This window comes from Siniperca chuatsi, linkage group LG23, assembly GCF_020085105.1.
Source record: "Siniperca chuatsi isolate FFG_IHB_CAS linkage group LG23, ASM2008510v1, whole genome shotgun sequence".
Classification (NCBI taxonomy): Eukaryota; Metazoa; Chordata; class Actinopteri; order Centrarchiformes; family Sinipercidae; genus Siniperca; species Siniperca chuatsi.
This window is the reverse complement of record NC_058064.1, coordinates 23,259,279-23,280,809: the sequence shown is the minus strand read 5'-3', so window position 1 is coordinate 23,280,809 and position 21,531 is coordinate 23,259,279. Positions and strand designations below refer to the sequence as shown.

At 41.8% G+C, this 21,531-nt stretch overlaps 1 protein-coding gene across 8 annotated transcripts in view; it reads right to left on the bottom strand.

Annotated features, from left to right (window-relative positions):
- sult4a1 (sulfotransferase family 4A, member 1) overlaps window positions 1-21,531 on the bottom strand; it is a 119,780-nt gene that overhangs the window by 27,699 nt on the left and 70,550 nt on the right. For 7 of the 8 annotated variants that reach the window (XR_006376714.1, XR_006376720.1, XR_006376715.1 and 4 more), the window contains exon 8: window positions 1,083-1,219. The gene's annotated coding sequence lies outside the window, so the exon portion shown is untranslated. Of the gene's footprint in view, window positions 1-1,082; window positions 1,220-21,531 lie in introns of those variants that run through there. The other variant, XR_006376722.1, reaches the window with a different exon arrangement.

Genomic DNA, 21,531 nt, shown 5'->3' with positions numbered 1-21,531 from the left:
CTGTAGTGATTCCACAACCTAGAAAAAAGCAAACAGATGCTGGACGTTCATATTTAAATAAGTGGTACAGTTTATAATTTCAAGAAAATCCATGTCAATGACAAGATGAGAAAAGAAGTCATGCTTCATGCTTGGCTTCATGTGTTCTAACACAGACAGAGCAAGTGTGTGTATGTGTTTGAGAGAGAGAGAGAGTCCTGAGCACTAAAAGCAATTAAAGCCATTGAAAATGAACCTGTCACACACAATCCTCTAGAGCCGCGTCAAAAAAGTTGAGCCGCGTTTCTGGAGTGGATTTGACTGCAGGGCCCAAAGTTTTAAAAGTCAATTAGCTCTTTCTTATCCTGAGACAAAGGCTGACCACAAAGTTAGTGTTAGTGATCTTGTCCTAGCTGACAGACGACTTCGCACCACAGGGACTACTCAAAATTGGGCCTGTGATGGTTGGTTTACAACGCATGTGTGTGTGTGCAACACATTAACATATGCACATATGTTTAAAAAAAGGATGATTTGAATTTGATTATATGCATGTACATTTTTTTAAGTCAGTATGTGTTCAGACATTCAGCTGTTGCTCTCAGGTGTAATAGTGTGTATGTGCATGTCTGTGAGAGAGAGGATCCAGATTTGATAAAATGGTATTGAACTGTAAACGTCATTGCACAGAAAAACTGTGTGTGCACAGTAAGTAAAGCAGGTTAAGTTTAAGCAGGAAATTAGTCTGTAAACTGTCTGTAGGACAGTTTGGGTAATCATTTTACCGTTTACCGACTTCTTTTTAGCACTGTTATCATCTTTCCAGATCTCAGCAATTAACTTGATGTGGGCCTGTGATTGATACTGATAGAAATGATGGACAAACTACAAAAATAAGACCCAAACTGTAATAAACCAGAATCAATCTTTAAGTATATATTTTTTTTTTCCTATATATTCTGGCTGGTTGGCTGGAAACATTTCTTGTGGCGGATGTAGTCTCAGTAATGAAAGCGCTATATGCTTGTATGTATGGTTTTTGGGACAGGAAGTGACGCTGACTGCCTGTCAAATTGTGTCAGATGTATAACACTAACCCCCACCTCTGAAACTTCTTGTCTGTCAGGTGGATGCAGTAGTTGTCCAGGATGCGGCGGAACTCGTGCTGTCGGATGTGTCCTTCTCAGTTGTAGTCAAGCAGGTGGAACACTCTGATCACGGTCCTCAGGTTGCCTCCGATCTGCAGGGTTCACATACAATGATTGACAGCAAACCTACACCTTGGTGGCACCTGTGAACTCCTGAACCCGACCAACTTGTGAGGCATGGCTCATCTCTGTGAACATTGTTATTGACATGCCTGCCTTTATCTGTGAAAGCCTGGGCCTATTCCCCAAAGTGCTGACAACTGATGACGTGGGAGAGAGCAAATAGGAGATGCAAAGATTGCTGGTAGACAGATGAAATAGAGAGAAGAGAAGGAGGTGGGAGGGTACTGAGGTGGATTATGGGTCAGTAAAGCACAGATGGAGAGGTTTATGGTTTAGAACAGCAGCTTGAAATGGATGTGCTCCTATGTTTCATGATTGAAAATTGGGAGACATACTTATAGGTGATCTGATTTGAAGGATGATATCTACTCAGACTAGACTGTGATCAATTTCACATGACAACTTGACAGCTCATTGATTGCTGGCGTAATGAGAATTTAAGTCTATAAACAAGGTCATGGGCCACAAAATACTGAAAAACAACTATTATAGATCATCATGTGATACTACAAATTCCATTAAAACCAGTACAAATGAAACTCAGGTATATCAGGAGGCATCACACATAACACATCACATCATAAAAGAGATTAACTGCCTGATTTTTCAACAGTGATTAGTAATGGTTTTGGAGGGTATAGACAAATTATGTCGTCCTACTGATACAGCGTCAGATCAGAAAATGCTTCTTTGTTGGATAAACTCCTCTCTGCATTGGTCCGCAGAGACATTTAAACATATCACAGAAGATCATAAATAGTGGCAGTGTCACATTTCACAAATTATTTTCGCTTGCAAATTGCAGATTCAGTCCTACAGGGCTCTCACATGCTCATGCATGAGTTACAATATGACATTTGTTTTTTTTTCAGTGAAAACAAAATGAGCAAATCACAACCAGCATTTTGCAAATTCTGTGAAATGGAACGCAGTAAACCCTGGTTTCTGGTGCTTTTGTTATGGTTTCACAGAGGTTCTGGACCCAAATGCACCACTAACACAGAGAGAGATTAGGTGATAGCTTCAGTTTATTATCAGAACCACGAAAAGACACTTGGTGCGTGTAGGGAAGCGGCAAGAGCTTGTGGCTTAGGCAGGCTGGCGAGTGACTGGCGGAACTGGTGCTGGCTGGAGACAGGTTAATCAGGGAGATGAGCCTGGACACAGGAATCAGACGAATAATCAGGGTTTCACAAGACATACAAGCAAGATAATCTTTCGTTGAGTACAGGCCGAGCTTCATAGGTAAACTAACGATCTGGCGAAGACTGGATGGAAGAGCTGGGTATATATACTGTCAGGTGTTGATTAGTGGAAGGAGATCAGGTGAGTTACAGCAGGTGTAGCAGGTGTGTCAGTTCTTGATTGGAGGTTCCTGGGAGGCCGTGCCCTGCCAGCCACACACTCACACACACACACACACACACACACACACACACACACACACACACACAGACAAACACAGAGGGAGAACCAACAGGGGACAAACAGATAGTCGGAGTGGACTGCAGAACCATCTAAAATGTACATAATTCCTAGGGATAGTAGGCTGCATTTAATAGAGGGTGCAATATTGGGCCTCCTTACAGGCAATACATCTAATGTCTAGTCAGTCTAACTCTGACTAGCACAATGAGCAGTCTAGGATCAGAGCAGTAGAACACTGAGGAGCTACATGCACAAAGAGATTAGATACATGTATAATTGGAACACCCTGACACTCTCAGAAGCTGGATGATGAGGTTTTGGATCAGGTTACCATTGTTAGACCTCAGTTGCAGTCACTCAGTCAGTCTGAGTGAGCACCTCAGCCAAGTCCAGGCCGTCCCGCTTCCAATGTCTCTGCCATGCACCAGCTCGCTTTGTAGCTCCAGGGCGCTACGCTAACCATGGAGGAACAAGAGCAGAGATACTAAATATACCCCCAGTGACTCTTGGGTAATCAGAGTCTTCTGTCGCCCAGAGAAGTCTCAGTCTAATTGCACTCTGATTAGATGAGCTGCTAAGTGTCTCAGTGAAAGGCGTGAAGGGACCCTCCCTCATGTGCTGTACATTGTGACATCGTCACTACGAAGACACAAAATAGAGCAGATGGAGTAAAGTCAAGCAAAAACATACTAGATGCTGAACATTACGGTTCACTATTTCCTGAAATGCACGAGACTATGTTGTGTTTCTATAAGTCCAGATTTCTACGTCTTTAGTTCTCTTTTGAATCACAGGGGAGGTGGGGGTTTTGTAAGGCAGCAAAACTTTCTCTCCTCTCCACTTTTTGTAATCTAACAACTTTAGCTACTGTGCAAGCTTCCTTATAAGCATAACAATTAGCCCTGCATTTATACCACCTTTCATTCTGCCAGAGTCAGGGGAAAGGGAAGAGGCGCTGCACAGCAGCCTGTGCGTTTAAAAAAAGATCAAATGAAAGTGAATTTATTAAAGACAGATATAAATATGATTCTCTCCCCCTCCTCCCTCCCTCCTTCTTTAACTTAGAGGATTCTGTGCTAATTAGAAATGTGTTAAAATCACAAAGGAGGGAGAAAGGAGATCATACGATATTAATGAACAGAGTCAGAGGGATATCATCCAATCTCCATCTCTATCTCCATCTCATCTCTCCCTCTGCACACACACACTCTCCCTCTCCTTTTATCCGCCTTTGTTTCCTCCTCATCTCAATTCCCTTGCAAACTTTGTTTCCCTTTCTTTCTTCCCCTTTTGTCTTTCAGCCCATGCCTCCCTCTGCCTTTTTTCTCCTACAAATTTCTTGATTATTTAGTTTTTATCTCCAATTTCCTCCTTTCTATTTCTCCTTTTTCCCCCTCTCTCCACTCCCCCTGTCTTTCAGCAGTGCCAGCGCTCCATTAGGCAGCTGTGTTCTGGTTGGCGTGGTTGGAGGCCTGGCGCTGTGCCACGCTCAGAGTGTCTCAGCAGCCCTCGCCCATCCGTCTGCCCACCCAGCCCCTTGGTCCTTAATTAATGAAAGCTCTGTTGTTTTTGTTTACCGGCCTGTTATATGCTAAACCAGCGAGCCCTGAGTGTGTGTGCCCATCCTTCCTCGATGTCTTTGTGTTACCCTCTCAGTTGATTAGTATGATTTCAACAGCCATGACCCAAAGTCAGGTCTGCTAGCCATTTGATCACTGTGTTTTCTCAACCTTTCTCCTCCTAATGTCTCTAACACGTTTAAAGGGTCAGTTCACCCAAATTTCAAGGACAAATAAAAAGCATATTTCCTCATTCACCTCTACTGGTATCTAGCCACCCTGATTTTGAGATTCTCTCTCTGAGATACAATGGAGGTGAATGGAATTCTGTTTGTGGTGCTCACAGCATTGAACAATGGCGTTCAAAAAAAATTAAAAAGTAGCATCTCTCTCTACAAACAGTGTTCCTGATACTACACAGAACACACAAAAGAATTTCAATTTCATTTTCAAAGGGACTATTTCTTCAGAAGAAAGTAGTTCCATTAAAAACGGTTCACAGTGAGGTCTATTTCAAGAGTAGTTGGGACAGATGACTGACAGTTGGAGCAATTCCAAGTCATGGGTGGGCATGAAACTCTCCTGGCTGAATCAGAACATGAGCAACTGTGTATGAAAATATCTGGTTCTGTGATAAAAAGTCTAAAGTGAACCCAGATTATACTTTCCACATTCCCGTGGATAAGAGGGTCACTGGGATGTAAATTTTGTCATCTGCCCATGACCGCAGAGAATGGTATCCACTGTCCATGTTCTTGTCCATTATAGCCGATCCTGTAAAAGCATGTGGACAAAAAATTCCACTATGACTAGAAAAGTGTATTACAGTAAGAAACATCCAATCACAGAGCTTAAAATTCTGTTGCATAATGCGCTAGTGGCGAGCTAAAGCTAGAAATTACAATTTGTAGAAACTTGATAAAACAGTCATAATACAATTATGGCACAATGTTTTGTTCCAAAGTGCAACAACAAAGCATTTTGAATTTGTTATAGCTTTAAATTATGTCTCTGACTGACCTTTTTATTTGTAGCAGCAGTGGTTAAAGCTAATGGGTATGAGTTTTCAGACCATACCAAATAATTGAAAAAATTGTATCCTTACACAAAAGACTTCTGTGTTGAGGAAAATTGACAGACTGAGAATTTACAGTAAGGAAAAATATTCCCAAACCAGCAGCTTCTACCACTTTTCAGAGACAGGTATATCAAAAATCTGGACAAATAAATCTAAATGTGTTCAGAAATGACATTACTGGATCTTTAAACGGATTTGCTTAATTCAGCTGACCTGTTTAAATACAGGAAAATATCTTCAATGATTTGTTAAGCATGAAACCTTCTCAGCTGGCCTTAATTAGAGATGATTAATGACTAATGTGATGTGTTTGTGCCTCTAGCCTCCCACCTCACCTGCATGTTTGTTACTGTTACTGTTTGACTTGGTAATGTATACAGAAGGTAAAACGGGCCAAAGTGTTTCACTTAGACAACACATTTTTTTTCCTTTCCTGTAAGAGACAAAATTATGAAACCTACACACGGGATCGTGGACACTAAAACCACCAAATAAAACTTATGAAAGACGAAACCTTAATCATAGAACATGACAGGATAGCTGTGTTATAATAAATATATAAGTGTAGCAATAATCCTCACATGTCAACACTGTCTCTCAGACATTACTTAATGTCACAGATGAAGCTGCATTTCAGTATTTTCAGTCAAACTGTGATAACTTGTAAACAGTCTGTAATGACAAGGCTTTAAAAGATACCTGACTCTCCTCTCTCTGTCAGCTAGAGCTCCGCCGTGCTTGCTCTAACCTTTCCTGTCACCATGAATTATGGGAAGGAGACAAGCAGAGGGATAGGACGGCTCTCTCAAGAGGAGAGATGAAAGAGGGAGATGGGGAGAGAGAAAGAGATGGAGAGTTGGAGGGGAATGAATGACAGTCAGATCACAAACAAAGACAAAGAGAAGAGAAAATAGAAAAAAGCCAGGAGAGATCAGACAGCGATCATAAGAGAGCGCAGAGATGAACTTTCTTTTTTCTGTCCATTAGAGGGCTAATTTCTCACTGGTTGGGCTCCAGAGTGCCAGAGACAGACAGCATTAGATTGGAGCTCAGGGGGATAATAAGGGGCTCTAGGACCATTCTGTTGCTGTCACTTGCAATCCAAACATTAGTATTACAAAGGCACTACATAACCTTAACAACATGGAGGGTCTACAAGAGGGCTTCCCAGCAATAGCTGTGGCCCCTGAAATAGATGCAGATTAGACCACACCCTCTCCCTGACTAAACATACATTGAACATTTGTGTTGCATTTTTTCTGTCCACATTCTAAGGCTTTTTGTTTTAGAAAGAAACTGTCAAGAGAAAGGGGGACATTCCTTCTTTTTACATGCAAGTTTTGAATTGTTAAAGACGAAAAAGAGAAAGGACACCTCAACACAACCACTTTTATGTGGAGTATAAGTAAATTAATTGGATAGTGGTTGTGCAATGACATAAATTGTAGTTAAGTTAAATAATAAAGAATGAAAGAATATGCATATACTTTTGTTAACCTTTTTGGGTCTTATTTCTAAATTACTGTTTAAACTGGAAAGGAGGGCTCTCATACTCTACATACCAACAAGTCCTCCAAAATTAAATGACAAAATACGTTGTTGGTCCATACCCTTCAGAACGTTTTCTGAACTGACGCTCCTATCTGCAGGATATCACCACGTGTCTGTCTTCCAAAACGATTACAAATCACTGTTGGAAAATAAATACGACGTTACGGTTAAGATTTGGTTATGTTTTGGCACAAAAGCAAGTTTTGGGAAAGATTGTGGTTTGGGTTCAAATAAGTACTTTATTAAGGCTAAGGAAATATCATGGTTTGGGTTACAGTTACTAATTTGTTAAGATTAGGGGACCTTTGTCGTCATAGTTACAAATTGTGCAACGTGCCTGCTGCCTGTTGCTGTAGCTCCGTCTTGTCGTCTTACTTTTTCCAACTTTTAGCTTTCCTTTTTCTTCAAAACTTGAGTAACTTGTGTGTAAGTATAATTTAAACTACGCTCTTTACGAAAATGAGCTTCTGCTACTCGGTCAGGGCACCGCTGCAAATCAGCTGTTTACACGTGCTGAAGCCGTGCGCCATGGCACCCAGTACAACTGGAGGAGGACACACCGAGGATGCAGAGGTGGAACGAAGCGGCGAGGGAAGAGAGAAGGGTCCAGACAAAAGAGACTTAAGAACAAGAGATTTAAGCCATGTCTACCTTCTCTCATCATGGGCAATGTGAGATCACTGGCGAATAAAAAGGACGAGCTAATGCCGTTAGCCCGCAGTCAGATGGAGTTCCGTGAGTGTAGATTGATTTGCTTCTCAGAGACATGGCTACACCAGGATATCCCGGATATTACGTTTCCATCAACGACTTTCAGACTATTCGGGCCGACAGGGATCACACCGGGAGCGGTAAGCAGAAAGGTGGCGGGCTTTGTGACTTTCTAAATAACAATAGTTTATTTGAGGATTTTCAGTCAGGGTTTAGAGTGCATCATAGCACAGAGACAGCACCGGTGAAAAATACAAATGACCTTTTAGTTGCATCAGACAATGCACTTGTCTCTGTACTTGTCTTGTTAGATCTTAGTGCTGCGTTCGACACCATTGACCATCACATCCTATTACAGAGACTGGAACATGTAATTGGCATTAAAGGAACCATACTAAGTTGGTTTAAATCCTATCTATCAGATCGATCTCAGTTTGTACATGTTAACAGTGAGTCCTCCGTCCGCGCCAAAGTTAGTCTCGGAGTTCCACAAGGTTCTGTGCTTGGACTGATTCTATTCACCTTATACATGCTTCCTCTAGGCAGTATTATTAGGAAGCACTCCATAAACTTTCATTGCTATGCAGATGATACCCAATTATATCTATCGATCAAGCCAGATGAAACTAACCGGTTAACTAAACTTCATGCATGCCTTAAGGACATAAAGACCTGGATGACCTGCAACTTTCTGATGTTAAACTCTGACAAGACTAAAGTTATTGTACTTGGTCCCAAACACCTCCGAGACAAATTATCTAAAGATATAGTTACTCTAGATGGCATTGCCCTGGCCTCCAGCAGCACCATAAAGAACCTCAGAGTTATCTTTGATCAGGATTTATCCTTTAACTCCCACATGAAACAAACTTCAAGGACTGCCTTTTTTCACATACATAATATTACAAAAATCGGGCACATCCTGTCTCAAAATAATGCCGAAACATTTGTGCATGCATTTGTTACTTCTAGGCTGGACTACTGCAATTCCTTATTATCTGGCGGCCCGAATAAGTCCCTTAAGACTCTCCAGTTGATCCAAAATGCTGCGGCACGTGTACTGACAAAAACTAGGAAAAGAGATCATGTCTCTCCAATATTAGCTTCTCTGCACTGGCTCCCTATAAAATCCGAAATAGAATTTAAAATCCTTCTCCTCACCTACAAAGCTCTTAATGGTATCATCGTATCTTAAAGATCTCATTACACAATATTATACAACTAGAACACTGTGCTCCCAGGTTGCAGGGTTACTTGTGGTTCCTAGAGTCTCCAAAAGTAGAATGGGAGTCAGATCCTTCAGTTATCAAGCTCCTCTTCTATGGAATCAGGTCCCAGTTTGGGTTCGGGAGGCAGACACCATCTCCACATTTAAGAGTAGGCTAAAGACTTTCCTCTTTGATAAAGCTTATAATTAGGGCTGGCTTGGGTGAGTCCTGAACCTGTCTGAGCAGAGATATGTTTTATAACTGTTATTTTACCTAAGTTTCATTATTTTGAATTTTGCTTTGCTTTTTGGAAAAATGACAGGCCGCTGCACTCGAATTGCTGTGTGTTTTTCTTTGTGTTAAGCACGTTCCATTTTGTATCGGTACCACACTGTTGGGCCGTTTTAACTGTGTCAGTTTTAGCCACTGTGGGAGCTACTAACTGTGTTTTAACAGACCAAAGTCCAGTAACACAGCTGCTGAATGAAAGTTTACTGCCGCATTACTGTGTGATAAAGGGACAGCTAATACGCTTTGCCATTGCATTTAAGATTCCTTGTGCCTTACTCTGTGCGCTTTCCTCTCTCTTCTCTCTCTCCACTAACCCACACACCTTTACACATACATTTACATGCTTACACACATCTCAAACCAGATAATATGGTAGCTTAGCCAGCTAAGCTGCATGTTGTTGTCCTCCCATTTTAGCTCTGTCCATCTGTTTGAGATTCGCCGGTCTGCCCGCCATTTGGCTTTGTGCATGACGACCACCCAGGTGGCCGCCACCTTCCTTGCACTCCCCCTCTCTATTGTCCACACACACATATCTTATATGCTTTCTTATTGCTGTATGCTTATTGTGTTTAGACTAGACGATAGTGGTTGTTGGCTGAAGTTATTGGTTGTTAATCAGTGCTAAAGTTAAATAAATGTATTGTATCTTTTAAAGAGCAGTTGCCTGTGGTTATTGTGTGTACATGTTGTGATAATAACATGTTGTGGGGTTAATGTTGTGGGCGACTGTGGCTTAGTGCTAGGGCGGGTCATCCACCAATTGGAAGGTCAGCGGCTCAATCCCGGCCTCCCCCAGCCCACGTGTCCTTGGGCAAGACACTGAACCCCAAATTGCTCCCGAGGGCACAGCCCTCGGTGTGTGTGAATGATTGGTAATACAACTGATGAGCAATTGCCATCAGCATATGAATGTGAATCGGGTGAATGTGATATCTAGTTAAAACACTTTGAATATTCAGAAAGACTAGAAAGGCGCTATATATGTACAGTCCATTTACCATAATAGCTGGTTGAGACGGTCAGTGCTCGGATCTCAATCTCAATCAATCTCAAAAAATCACACCTGCCTGAAAAGTATTGGTCTGTTCCAAAAATGTTCAACTTTTCCAAGTTTTAATTCCATCAAAATATAGTTTTCATTTAGATGCATCTATCAAAAACACATGGACAGACACATGGCATCTGACTCTCTCCTAAAAACCCCTGTTTTCTTGACAGAGGGCATTGCATAAAGTGGGGGTGATTAGATTTCATTTTGGGGCATTTTTATGTCTTTAGACAGTAGAGAGAAATGTGGGAGACAGAGATGCAACAAAGGTCATCAGCATCATCAGCATCTTAACCCCTAAGTTTGTTTCATTTCCCTTTTTGTACATTTAAAGCTCTAAAAAGCAATATGCATTGCTCTGAATCTTGTCAGATTTAAAGAGAACACAAGTAATGGAGATCAAGATACAGATGAAGTTAATAAACAGTTGAGAAACATCCTTCATTCCACCCTTGGATGAGTCTAAGTGTGTCTGTGTGTGTGTGTGTGTGTGCGTGCATGTATGCGTGTTGGGTGTGTGTGTGTGTGTGTGTGTGTGTGTGGGGTTGCAGTGATCTTAATTGAATATTGATAAGTGAGGTGAGCACACGGGGTAAACAGTTGTGACTGGTACTTCATCATATGTGTGTGTGCATCACTCATTATCAGACCCAGCTGGTCCTCCAAGACGAGTCATCAGACAGTGACCGCAGACGCACACACACACACTTACACTCATACACATATTCCTACACACTCACACTTATTACAGTAATTGACAAACAATTTTGACAGAGATCAAAGTCACGAAAACTGTGTACACTACACAGAGGGATTCCCTAGTGGCTTTGTTGTTTGTTCAGTCAACAGCCCTCAGATTATCAGATTTATTCAGCAACTTTCTTTAAAACAGAGCCTCTTTTTGTCCCTCAGAGGGGTTCTACCTGGGTAGGCCAACATCTTCTTACTGTTGCCGTGACAACAGAACCCATCGTCTTAGTAACAGAAGTCAGATGCAGAGCGTTTCTGGAGATGGATTTAGAAATGACTGGCAGTTGTTTGGGTGGAAGGAAGCAGTGTATGTAGAGGCTTTACGGTTGTGTCACAAGTCTCCTAGCAACAACAGTTGTCACCATAATGGAGGTCCATTGGAGAATTGGCTGTGTATGAATAACGGCTAAATATACTGATGGAAGAAAGAAGAAACAGTCATTGTCAGAGGGACATTTTAAACAGCAACATGAGCACAAAACAGGAGAAGCACAAAGGTGACCATTAAACAGCAGTCCTTTTTCATTACTTTGGTACCTTGTGTGACCTCTTGAAGCCTAAATCTGCAGGTGTTGAATGTTATCCCATTCTTGTAGACTGGCCTGACCATGCTGCAAGGCTTTGAGCAAACAAAAATACTTCTCCTGATGTTACGTCGAGAACATTTTACATTTGCAGACCATTAAACAGCAGTCCTTTTGCATTACTTTGGTACCTTGTGTGACCTCTTGAAGCCTAAATCTGCAGGTGTTGAATGTTATCCCATTCCTGTAGATTGGCCTGACCATGCTGCAAGGCTTTTAGCAAACAAAAATACTTCTCCTGATGTTACATCAAGAACATTTTACATTTGGGGCATTACATTAGCACTGGAATTTACACATTATCAATTAATCTATCTATTAATTGTTTTGTCTATATGCTGAAAAATTGCCTTTCTCAACTCGTCAAATTGCTTGGTTCTTCCAACCAACCATCCATAACCTAAAGATATTTCATTATCATTTCATTTTAAACAGAGAAGAGGAGCAAATTCTAAAATTTGAGAAGCTGGAAATAGTTTGGCAATTTTGACTATTAAATTGGTTAGATGATTAATAGGTTGTCAAAATAGTTGTTGATACAAATCCATCAATTCAATTAAGGAAGCCATTTTTGTAAAAAAAGAGAACCCCTCTTTGAACAGAAATGGTGGTCTGAGATTCAATCTGCCCAAAGTCTATCAGAGTGTATTATCACCTTGGTCACGCCAATCACATGCTAATCAGGTACTTAACAGTGATGAAGTAGATGCAGCCAGAAAACAATAGGCCTGATTACTGATTATTGGACCATCTTGGAAACTATTAGGTCACTTTCAGGTGAAACTAGCAATTAACAGATACTCAGGCAGATTCCTTCCTGAGGGCAGGGCTTATGTAACACAGAGTAGCTTAAATTTCTAATTCCCGTCCCATTTTTTCACAATTGAGAATGACTTCCGGATGGGAGCCGAAACATCTTGATTCTGAAAACAGTGTCCAGATGACTACAACTGAAACGGACGAATGAGGGACTACACCGTCTTATTTTGAAGAATTTTGGGCAGAAAACCGTGGATCTGGTTCGGGAACTCGAAAACACAGCCAGGAAATTAGCAGACCACAGGAACCATCTCCGTTTTAATCTAAGATGCAGGCAGAGCAAGATTATTCCCAAGAGCCTACAGATTAAACCACCAGTAAAAGGACACAGAGCAGAGAAGATTTGGAGAAGAAACCTGACCCAGATGCTTAGTGAAAGGATCAGGGAAAACAACTCAAGAATAGACAATTTGAAGAACAGAACAGAATTTTTGCAGAAGAAGTTAACAAGCATTGTCCCAGAAGAAATCCTCAAGATTTTACACAGGTAGCACAGGGTGCACAACACAGGAAGAGCAAGGAGCGGCAAATTAAGAAATTTAACATCCTTTTGAATAAGAAGAATCTAGGAAAGGACCAGCACAACAGGAGATCAGGGACTGAACAAGGGGAGACATGTATTAACAGAAACAATTGGATCAAAAACTTATCAGACCGCATCCTGACACAGGCGGAAAAAGATGTGCTCTCCAAAGGGCTCAACTTTTCAGTTACATCCAACCACATCCCTACAGTGGACTACATCACAGCCACCGAAACAGCCATTAGGAAGAACAAGATGACTGAAACAGAGGCTGCAGACCTGAGGCTACGTGTCACAGCAACATTAAAGAGTGCCAAACCGCCTCCTTCCAACATTACATCCGAAGAGAGGAGGGCACTCTCAGCACTGCAGAAGGATCACAGCATAAACATTTTACCAGCAGACCAGGGTCGCTGCACTGTGATTCTGAACACAGCCGATTATGAAACCAAGGTCAACAACCTTCTTGAAGACACAACCACATATCAAAAACTTAAAAGAGATCCAACAAATGGCTACAAGAAGAAGGTCATAGACTGTCTACAGAAGCTTGAGCAGGAGGATGTGATAGACAGGCCTCTGTACTACAGACTATACCCTGGGGAAGCCATTCCTTGCATCTATGGCCTTCCCAAAATTCACAAAGAGAATGTTCCACTCAGACCCATCGTGTGCAGCACAGATTCCATCACATACAACATAGCCAAACATTTGACTACAATCTTGGCTCCGTTGGTGGGGAACACAGTACATCATGTGGAAAACACACAGAAATTTGTGGACAAAGTGAAACATCTCCAGTTGGACTCAGATGACGTTATGGTTTCTTATGATGTTGTGTCCTTGTTCAGTAATCAGGTACTTAACAGTGATGAAGTAGATGCAGCCAGAAAACAATAGGCCTGATTACTGATTACTGGGCCATCTTGGAAACTATTGGGTCAGTTTCAGGTGAAACTAGCTATTAACAGATACTTAGGCAGATTCCTTCCTGAGGGCAGGGCTTATGTAACACAGAGTAGCTTAAATTTCTAATTCCCGTCCCATTTTTTCACAATTGAGAATGACTTCCGGATGGGAGCCGAAACGTCTTGATTCTGAAAACAGTGTCCAGATGACTACGACTGAAACCTTTTCTATGATAGAACACTCCTGGACAAATGAGGGACTACACCGTCTTAAATCCATCAATTGTTTCACCACTGCATTCCAGTACAAACAAAATGCAGAGGAAACTGACATGGGCTCGAAATTTTCTTGAAGTGACCTAAATTTTGGATTAACAATATTTAAAGGCACCCACAGAGGCATAGGGCTTAAGACACCAACCATGAGACACCAAGCGTCCAGCTAGGGACCTTTGTTGCAGCTTTCTCCCTCATTTCCTATGATCATCAAACAAATGTAAATATTAGTCAAAGATAACACAAGTAAACACAAAATGCAGTTTTTAAATGAAGGTTGTTATTATTAAGGGAAAACAAAATCCAAACCTACATGGCCCTGTGTGAAATAGTGATTGCTCCCTAAACCAAATAACTGGTTGGGCCACCCTTAGCAGCAACATCTGCAATCAAGCGTTTGCGATAACATGCAATGAGTCTTTTACAGCGCTGTGGAGGAATTTTGGCCCACTCATCTTTGCAGAATTGTTGTAATTCAGACACATTGGAGGGTTTTCGAGCATGAACTGCCTTTTTAAGGTCATGCTACAGCATCTCAATAGGATTCAGGTCAGGACTTTGACTAGGTCACTCCAAAGTCTTCATTTTGTTCTTCTACAGCCATTCAGAGGTGAACTTGCTGGTGTGTTTTGGATTATTGGCCTGCTGCAGAACCCAAGTTCACTTCAGCTTGAGGTCACGAACAGATAGAGTTTTTGGTAGACAGCAGAATTCATGGTTCCATTTATCACAGCAAGTCTTCCAGGTCCTGAAGCAGCAAAACAGCCCCAGACCATCACACTACCACCACCTTATTATCATCAACCGGTAAACCCACTTGGTACTTCACACTTGTTTTTTTTTTATACTTATACCCACTTGGCACTTAATTTATTTTCTGACCTGTATTATAGTGTATTATATTTTTTGCTAGTACTTCTATTCCTGTGTGCACTGACATAAAGGCGAGCTGCTGTAACAAAAGATTTTCCCCTCGGGGATCAATAAAGTATTTCTGATTTCTGATGAATGAGGAGGCTGCGTTTTTTTCTGCGAGTGCAGATGTCAGCCTTTGCCCTGGAAGAACCTGAACACTGTCAGCTAAAAGTGCACCTAATGACCTTCATGTAAATAGAAAGCTGCAATGCCTGGCTGCCTAAACTGTGTCAAACAAAGTAACAACAAGTACAGATTCTATAACTAGAGTTTTCACATTTTTGTTTTAATTTTACTATTGGTTTATAAAGCACAGAATGGTGCTTATATTTCTGATCTTCTGCAACATAAACCGTTGTTGTAAAATGTCCAGACAGTAGGCATAGATTTGAATCAGAATCAGAATCAGAAATACTTTATTGATCCCCGAAGGGAAACTCTTTGTTACAGCAGCTCGCCTTTACGTCAGTGCACACAGGAGAAAGTACTAGCAAAAAATATAATACAATACACTATAAAAACACTATAAAAACAGGTCAGAAAATAAATTAAGTACCAGGTGGGTATAAGTATAAGCTAAAATAAGTGTGAAGTACCAAGTGGGTTTACCGGTTGATGATGATAATACAGTATAATAATACAACGTAATAATATAGTAATAAGTAATAAGCAGTGGTAAATGTACTGTCGAGTTAAGTGTAGCTTATTGAGATTATTAAGATATTGCACAGCAGTAATGGAGGCATATAATATCAATATCAATAAATAGGAAAAACTAACATAGGAAAACTAAATATTGCACGGGAGTAGTACACAGAATATTGCACAATTATTCAAGTATGGCATAGATGTAATGATCAATGTCCAGTTTAGTGACCTAGGGTCATACAGACTAACACTTAGAGGGAGGAGTTAAGAGTTTGATGGCCACAGGCAAGAATGACTTCCTGTGGCGCTCTGTGGTGCTTTTTGGTGGGATGAGTCTTCCGCTGAAGGTGCTCCTTTGCTTGACCAGCACGTCATGGAGTGGGTGGGAAGGAGACACTGTCCAAGATGACATGTAGTTTGGCCAGCATCCTCCTCTCTGACACCACCGCCAGAGAGTCCAGCTCCACCCCCACAATGTCACTGGCCTTACGGATCAGTTTGTTGAGTCTGTTGGCGTCCACTACCTTCAACCTGCTGCCCCAGCATGCAACAGCATACAGGATAGCACTGGCCACCACAGACTCATAAAACATCTTCAGCATTGTCCGGCAGATGTTGAAGGACCTCAGCCTCCTCAGAAAATAGATGTGGCTCTGGCCCTTCCTTTAAACAGCTTGAGTGTTCATAGTCCAGTCCAGTTTATTATCCAAGTGTACTCCCAGGTACTTGTAATCCTCTACAATGTCCACACTGACCCCCTGGGCCCTCCTTAGACTTTGTCACATTGAGCTGCAGATGGTTCTGCTCACACCATGAGACAAAGTTACCCACCACAGCCCTGTACTCAGACTCATCACCACCGCTGATACATCCCACCACTGCAGAGTCATCAGAAAACTTCTGAAGGTGGCAGGACTCTGTGTGGTAGCTGAAGTCCATGGTGTAGATGGTGAAGAGGAAGGGAGAGAGGACAGTCCCCTGAGGGGCCCCAGTGTTGCTGACCACGCTGTCCGACACACAGTGCTGCAGGCGCACGTGCCGTGGTCTGCCAGTCAGGTAGTCCACAATCCAGGACACAAGGGGGGAGCTGTATGCATCCTTAACGTTAACATACAGCAGGTCCAGTGTCCTCTCCTCTCCAGTAGGACAACTTACATATTGGGTGTCACCCGAGATTAATATGAGTGCATTCGGGTGTTGAGTCTGGAGTTGTGCTATGGCGGTGTGAATGCGTTGCACGCCGATGCCGGATTAGCAGAGGGGGGGATGTTAACAGCCACAACAATGGCATGTGAAAATTCACGTGGCAGATAATATGGCCGGAGTCCCACAGCTAACAGTTCAATGTCCGGGCTACAGATACTCTGCTTGATGGTAATGTGACCAGGGTTACACCATCTGTTGTTAACCAGAACAGCAAGCCCGCTTACCACTCCCGGTGTGATCCCTGTCGGCCTGAATAGTCTGAAAGCCGTCGATGGAAACGTTATGATCCGGGATATCCTGGTGTAGCCATGTCTCAGAGAAGCACATCAAACTACACTCACTCAACTCCGTGTGACTCCGGGCTAACGCCGTTAGCTCGTCCATTTTATTCACCAGCGATCTCATGTTGCCCATGATGAGAGAAGGCAGACACGGCTTAAATCTCTTATTCTTAAGTCTCTTTTGTCTGCACCCCTCTCTCTTTCCTCGCTGCTTCGTTCCACCTCTGCATCCTCGGTGTGTCCTCCTCCAGATCTCAGTGGGGACATCGGTAGTCCTGGGCGCCATGCTGCTCAGCTTCAGCGCGATCAGCTGTTCCCTGGTGTTAACAATGCGACCAAACAGCTGATCTGCTGCGGTGCCCCGACCGAGTAGCAGAAGAAGTTCCACGGCGAAAAAAAGTACTAAAACACTCTCTACCCTCATTTTTGCAAAGAGCGTAGTTTAAATTACACTTATACACAAGTTACTCAAGTTTGGAAGAAAAAGGAAAGTTAAAAGTAGGAAAAAGTAAGACGACGAGACGGCGCTATGGCAACGGGCAGCATGCGGGCTGGCACATGCGCACACATCATTTGGGTATGGGCGTTAAGGACACGTGCCTACCAATGTCAAGATCCTGCCTGTCCCTATCAATATTTTTTAAAAGAAAGATCGGGATATGGGGGATACCTGACCTGATGATCTGGCAAGCCGCTTTACTATGCATTGTTGGCTAGCTGCAGCACCAGCAGTAGTAGTAGTGTCTGAACAGTGATAAATGAATGCCGTTTTGAAGTGGTTAGTATTAGTAGGCAGACTGGTTATAGTGGGACTGAGGGTCCAAGCGGACTTGTTAGAGTTGGACAGAGAGACCGAGTGGACTGGTTAGACTGGGACAGATGGGTCAAGCGGACTGGTAATAGCGGGACAGAAGGGCCAATCGGACTGGTTATAGTGGGACAAAGGGGCAGAGCCGATTGGTTAGACTAGGGCAGACTAGCAGAGTGGACTGGTTATATTGGGACAGATTGGCCGAACAGGCTGGTTAGAGTAGGACAGAGGGGCAGAGTAGACTGGTTATAGTGGGACAGAGAGGCCGAGCGGACTGTTTATAGTTGGACAGATGGGTCAAGCGGACTGGTAATAGTGGAACAGAGGGACCAATCGGACTGGTTACAGTGGGACAGAGGGGTCAAGCGGACTGGTAATAGTGGAACAGAGAGGCAGAGTGGACTGGTTATATTGGGACAAAGAGACAGACAAGTAAAGCTATCTGTCCATCAGGAAATTCTGTAATTCATAGAGAGTTGAGGCAGAGCAGCTGGAGGACATCAGAAGGAAAACCAGAAAATATTTTCTCCATAAAATATGATCTCTGTGATGTTGCAAATGGAGCTGCTGTGATGCAAGAAACATTTCAGACTCGATCTGACAATAAAGTATCATCATCATCATCCAGTTTTACCAGAATCAGTGAATAAAGTTATAAAGTTTTGTGTGTGGCTCGGTCCCCAGAAACGCTGCGGCGTCAATCGTTTTTCAAACCGAATTCTTATCTCATTTGTGGTCTGATGAACAGTAAATTCATCAAATTCAGTGTCCCATATCACTAGTTTCACCAAAATCATTGAATACAGTTATAAAGTTGTGTTTCGTGTTGTGTTTGTATTGTGTTCTCGCCTTTCTGCCACAAGAGAACTATACACATGAGCAAAGCAGCAGATGACGTCCTAACTGAAGACCCGCCTTGTTGAGAGCAGTGACAGATTACATGGTGACCCAAAAAGAGTGTGGTGACATGTAAATGTAAATGCAAAAGACTGGGGGTGCTGTTTCACTGCAGGTTGAGTCTTTGAAAATGAAATGTCGAATGCAGTTTTTATTTTCATTTTCAAATTGTTAGAAAATTGCATTTTTATTGTCATTTTGATTTAAATATTGCTTGCATGAATGGAAAATCAGGTTACATTGTTTATATTGCATTTTCATTTTCAAATTTGAATTAACATTTGAATATTGTCCATTGTACAGCAAATTACAACTTTAAAAATTAAATGTCAAATAGCTTTTCCATTTTCATTTTGATATAGTCATAGAACACCCATATAAATATGTGAAAATTAAAATGAAAATTGTATTTTTTCATTTTCATTTTTACACATACACATACATATGTGGAAAATTATTTTGCTATTGTGAATTACATTTTCATTTTCAAGTTACCATTATCATTTAAATATAGAAAATAAATATGCTTCCATATATCCCAGTTAATCTAAGAAATCAAATCTGTGTTCACTGCTTAAACCTGGTAAAGTGTGACATGGTTTGTATGGGTGGTGGTGTGTCTCCAGGTGGGCCGGTCCAATTTTTATTCCTGCTCCACCCCTGCATATCTGGAAACTCCCAGAGCTTGAGTTCTGCTTCAACTCTCAGTGTCTTTTTATATCGCCTTGTGCTTCTTTCATATCTTGTCTTAATGCTTATTTATGTCTTATGTGAAACATTTTGAATTGCCTCATAAACTTGCCTTGCCTTTTCCATCAGTACATAGAAAAACTGGACCAAAAATGATAGAATATCTAGAAAATATAAGTGGTTTGACTGTAACTCCAGTGAGTTTTGTTTATGAAATGAAACACCCTTACAAGGCTGATTTGTTTCTCAGTGTGGGTTACAGTAACATTGCCGTTGGGTTCCAAGATTAAACAAGACAGGATCACCTGTGGTGATTGGGTCAATACTACTCAGAACAGAAAACCGAACGCTTCCGATACCAAAATCTTGTCCCTTGCCTACAGATTCTGCATTCATACGCTAGCTCCTCTCCTATGGAATCAGAATCCAATTTGGGTTCGGGAAGCAGACACCATTACTATTTTAAAAATTCTAGGTGGTATTTGCATTGTTCCTCCCGCTCAACCAACCCCAAACCCCCCGCGCGCGCCCCACCCACCCCCGCCCCCAAAACCTCTCTCTCTCTTGCTCTCTCTCTCTCTCTCTCTCTCTCTCTCTCAAAACCTAACAAGGCAGTGACGGTCCATTAAGTCTGGTTCTGTCCAAGGTTTCTGCCTCTTAAAGGAAGTTTTTTCTTGCCACTGTCGGCAAATGCTTGCTCATGGTGGGATTTGTTGGGTCTTTGTAAATAATATTATAAAGAGTATGGTGTAGACCTGCTCTATAGGAAAAATGCAGAAGAATTGGCACTATATAAATAAAATTTAATTGAATTGAATATGCAGATATCTGTTTATAGAGATTATGTCTTGTTTTATAACCCTGGCTTGCATCTTATTATTTTTGCTAGAACTCAATCTCTTTGGACACATCCGGTCGGCTGGTAAGACAAGTAGCAAAAAAGCATATGTACAGAATGAATGGCATGATGTAGAAAGAGAATGATATGGATGGACTACAAATAAATGTGTATTGTGTCGACTGAAGGATGAGGGCTGTGAGAGATGTTTTTCCTGAATACAGCCAACACAGCAACATACAGTTCAACACACACATGCACATGTATGTATGTCTGTCGTAAGGATAAGTACAGCCTTGATAGCCCTCAGGCAGTCATTTATTCAAAGAGAGGATTTGGAAAATGTTCTGCATTTCACAACAACATCAACAGCCTGGTTTAATATGTGTAACACAAGCAGCACAAATCCAGAGTCAATTCTGTCATGCTTCCTACGTAGAACCTGAATTCTGCCAGAGCTAGCCCCACAAACACAGCTGCAGCCACATGAATCACCCCCTCATACACACACACACACACACACACACACACACACACACACACACACACTCTGTGTGAGTCAGATTTCATTCATTTGTTTTTCAAAGCACTGTCTGCGAAACTGTGACTTTGCAGCATTAATTGATGTTAAAGCAAGTTCACCCTCACATACTCTATACACTACCATATCATCACCCTGTTTTGTTCAGTGCTTTCAGGGGTGCCACGGTGGTGCGGTGGTTAGCCTCACAGCAAGAGGGTTCTGGGTTTGCCTTTCTGTGAGGAGTTGGCATGTTCTCCCTGTGCCTGTGTGGGTTTTTTCCAGGTACTCTGGCTTCTCCCTAGAATTAAGTATACTCAAAAGTCCATTGTCTGGTGCAATTAAAAAGTCATTTGTTATTTTCACCAGTGCTGTCTCTAATTCCTGACTGAAAATCCTCAAATAAACTATTGTTATTTAGAAAGTCACACAACTGATTGGCGAATGCTTTTTCAAGGATATTAGAGGGAAAGGGAAGGTTAGATATAGGTCTATAGTTGGCTGAAACCCCTGGATCAAGAGTGGGCGTTTTAAGAAGTGGTTTAATTACAGCTACTTTAAAGGACTGTGGTACATAACCTGTTAATAAAGACAGACTGATCATATCCAGTAAAGAAGTGCTAACTAAGGGTAAAACGTCTTTAAGCAGCCTAGTTGGAATCGTGTCTAAGAGACAGGTTGATGGCTTATATGAATTAATTGTTAAAAGTTAGTTGAAGAAGGTCTATATATATAGGT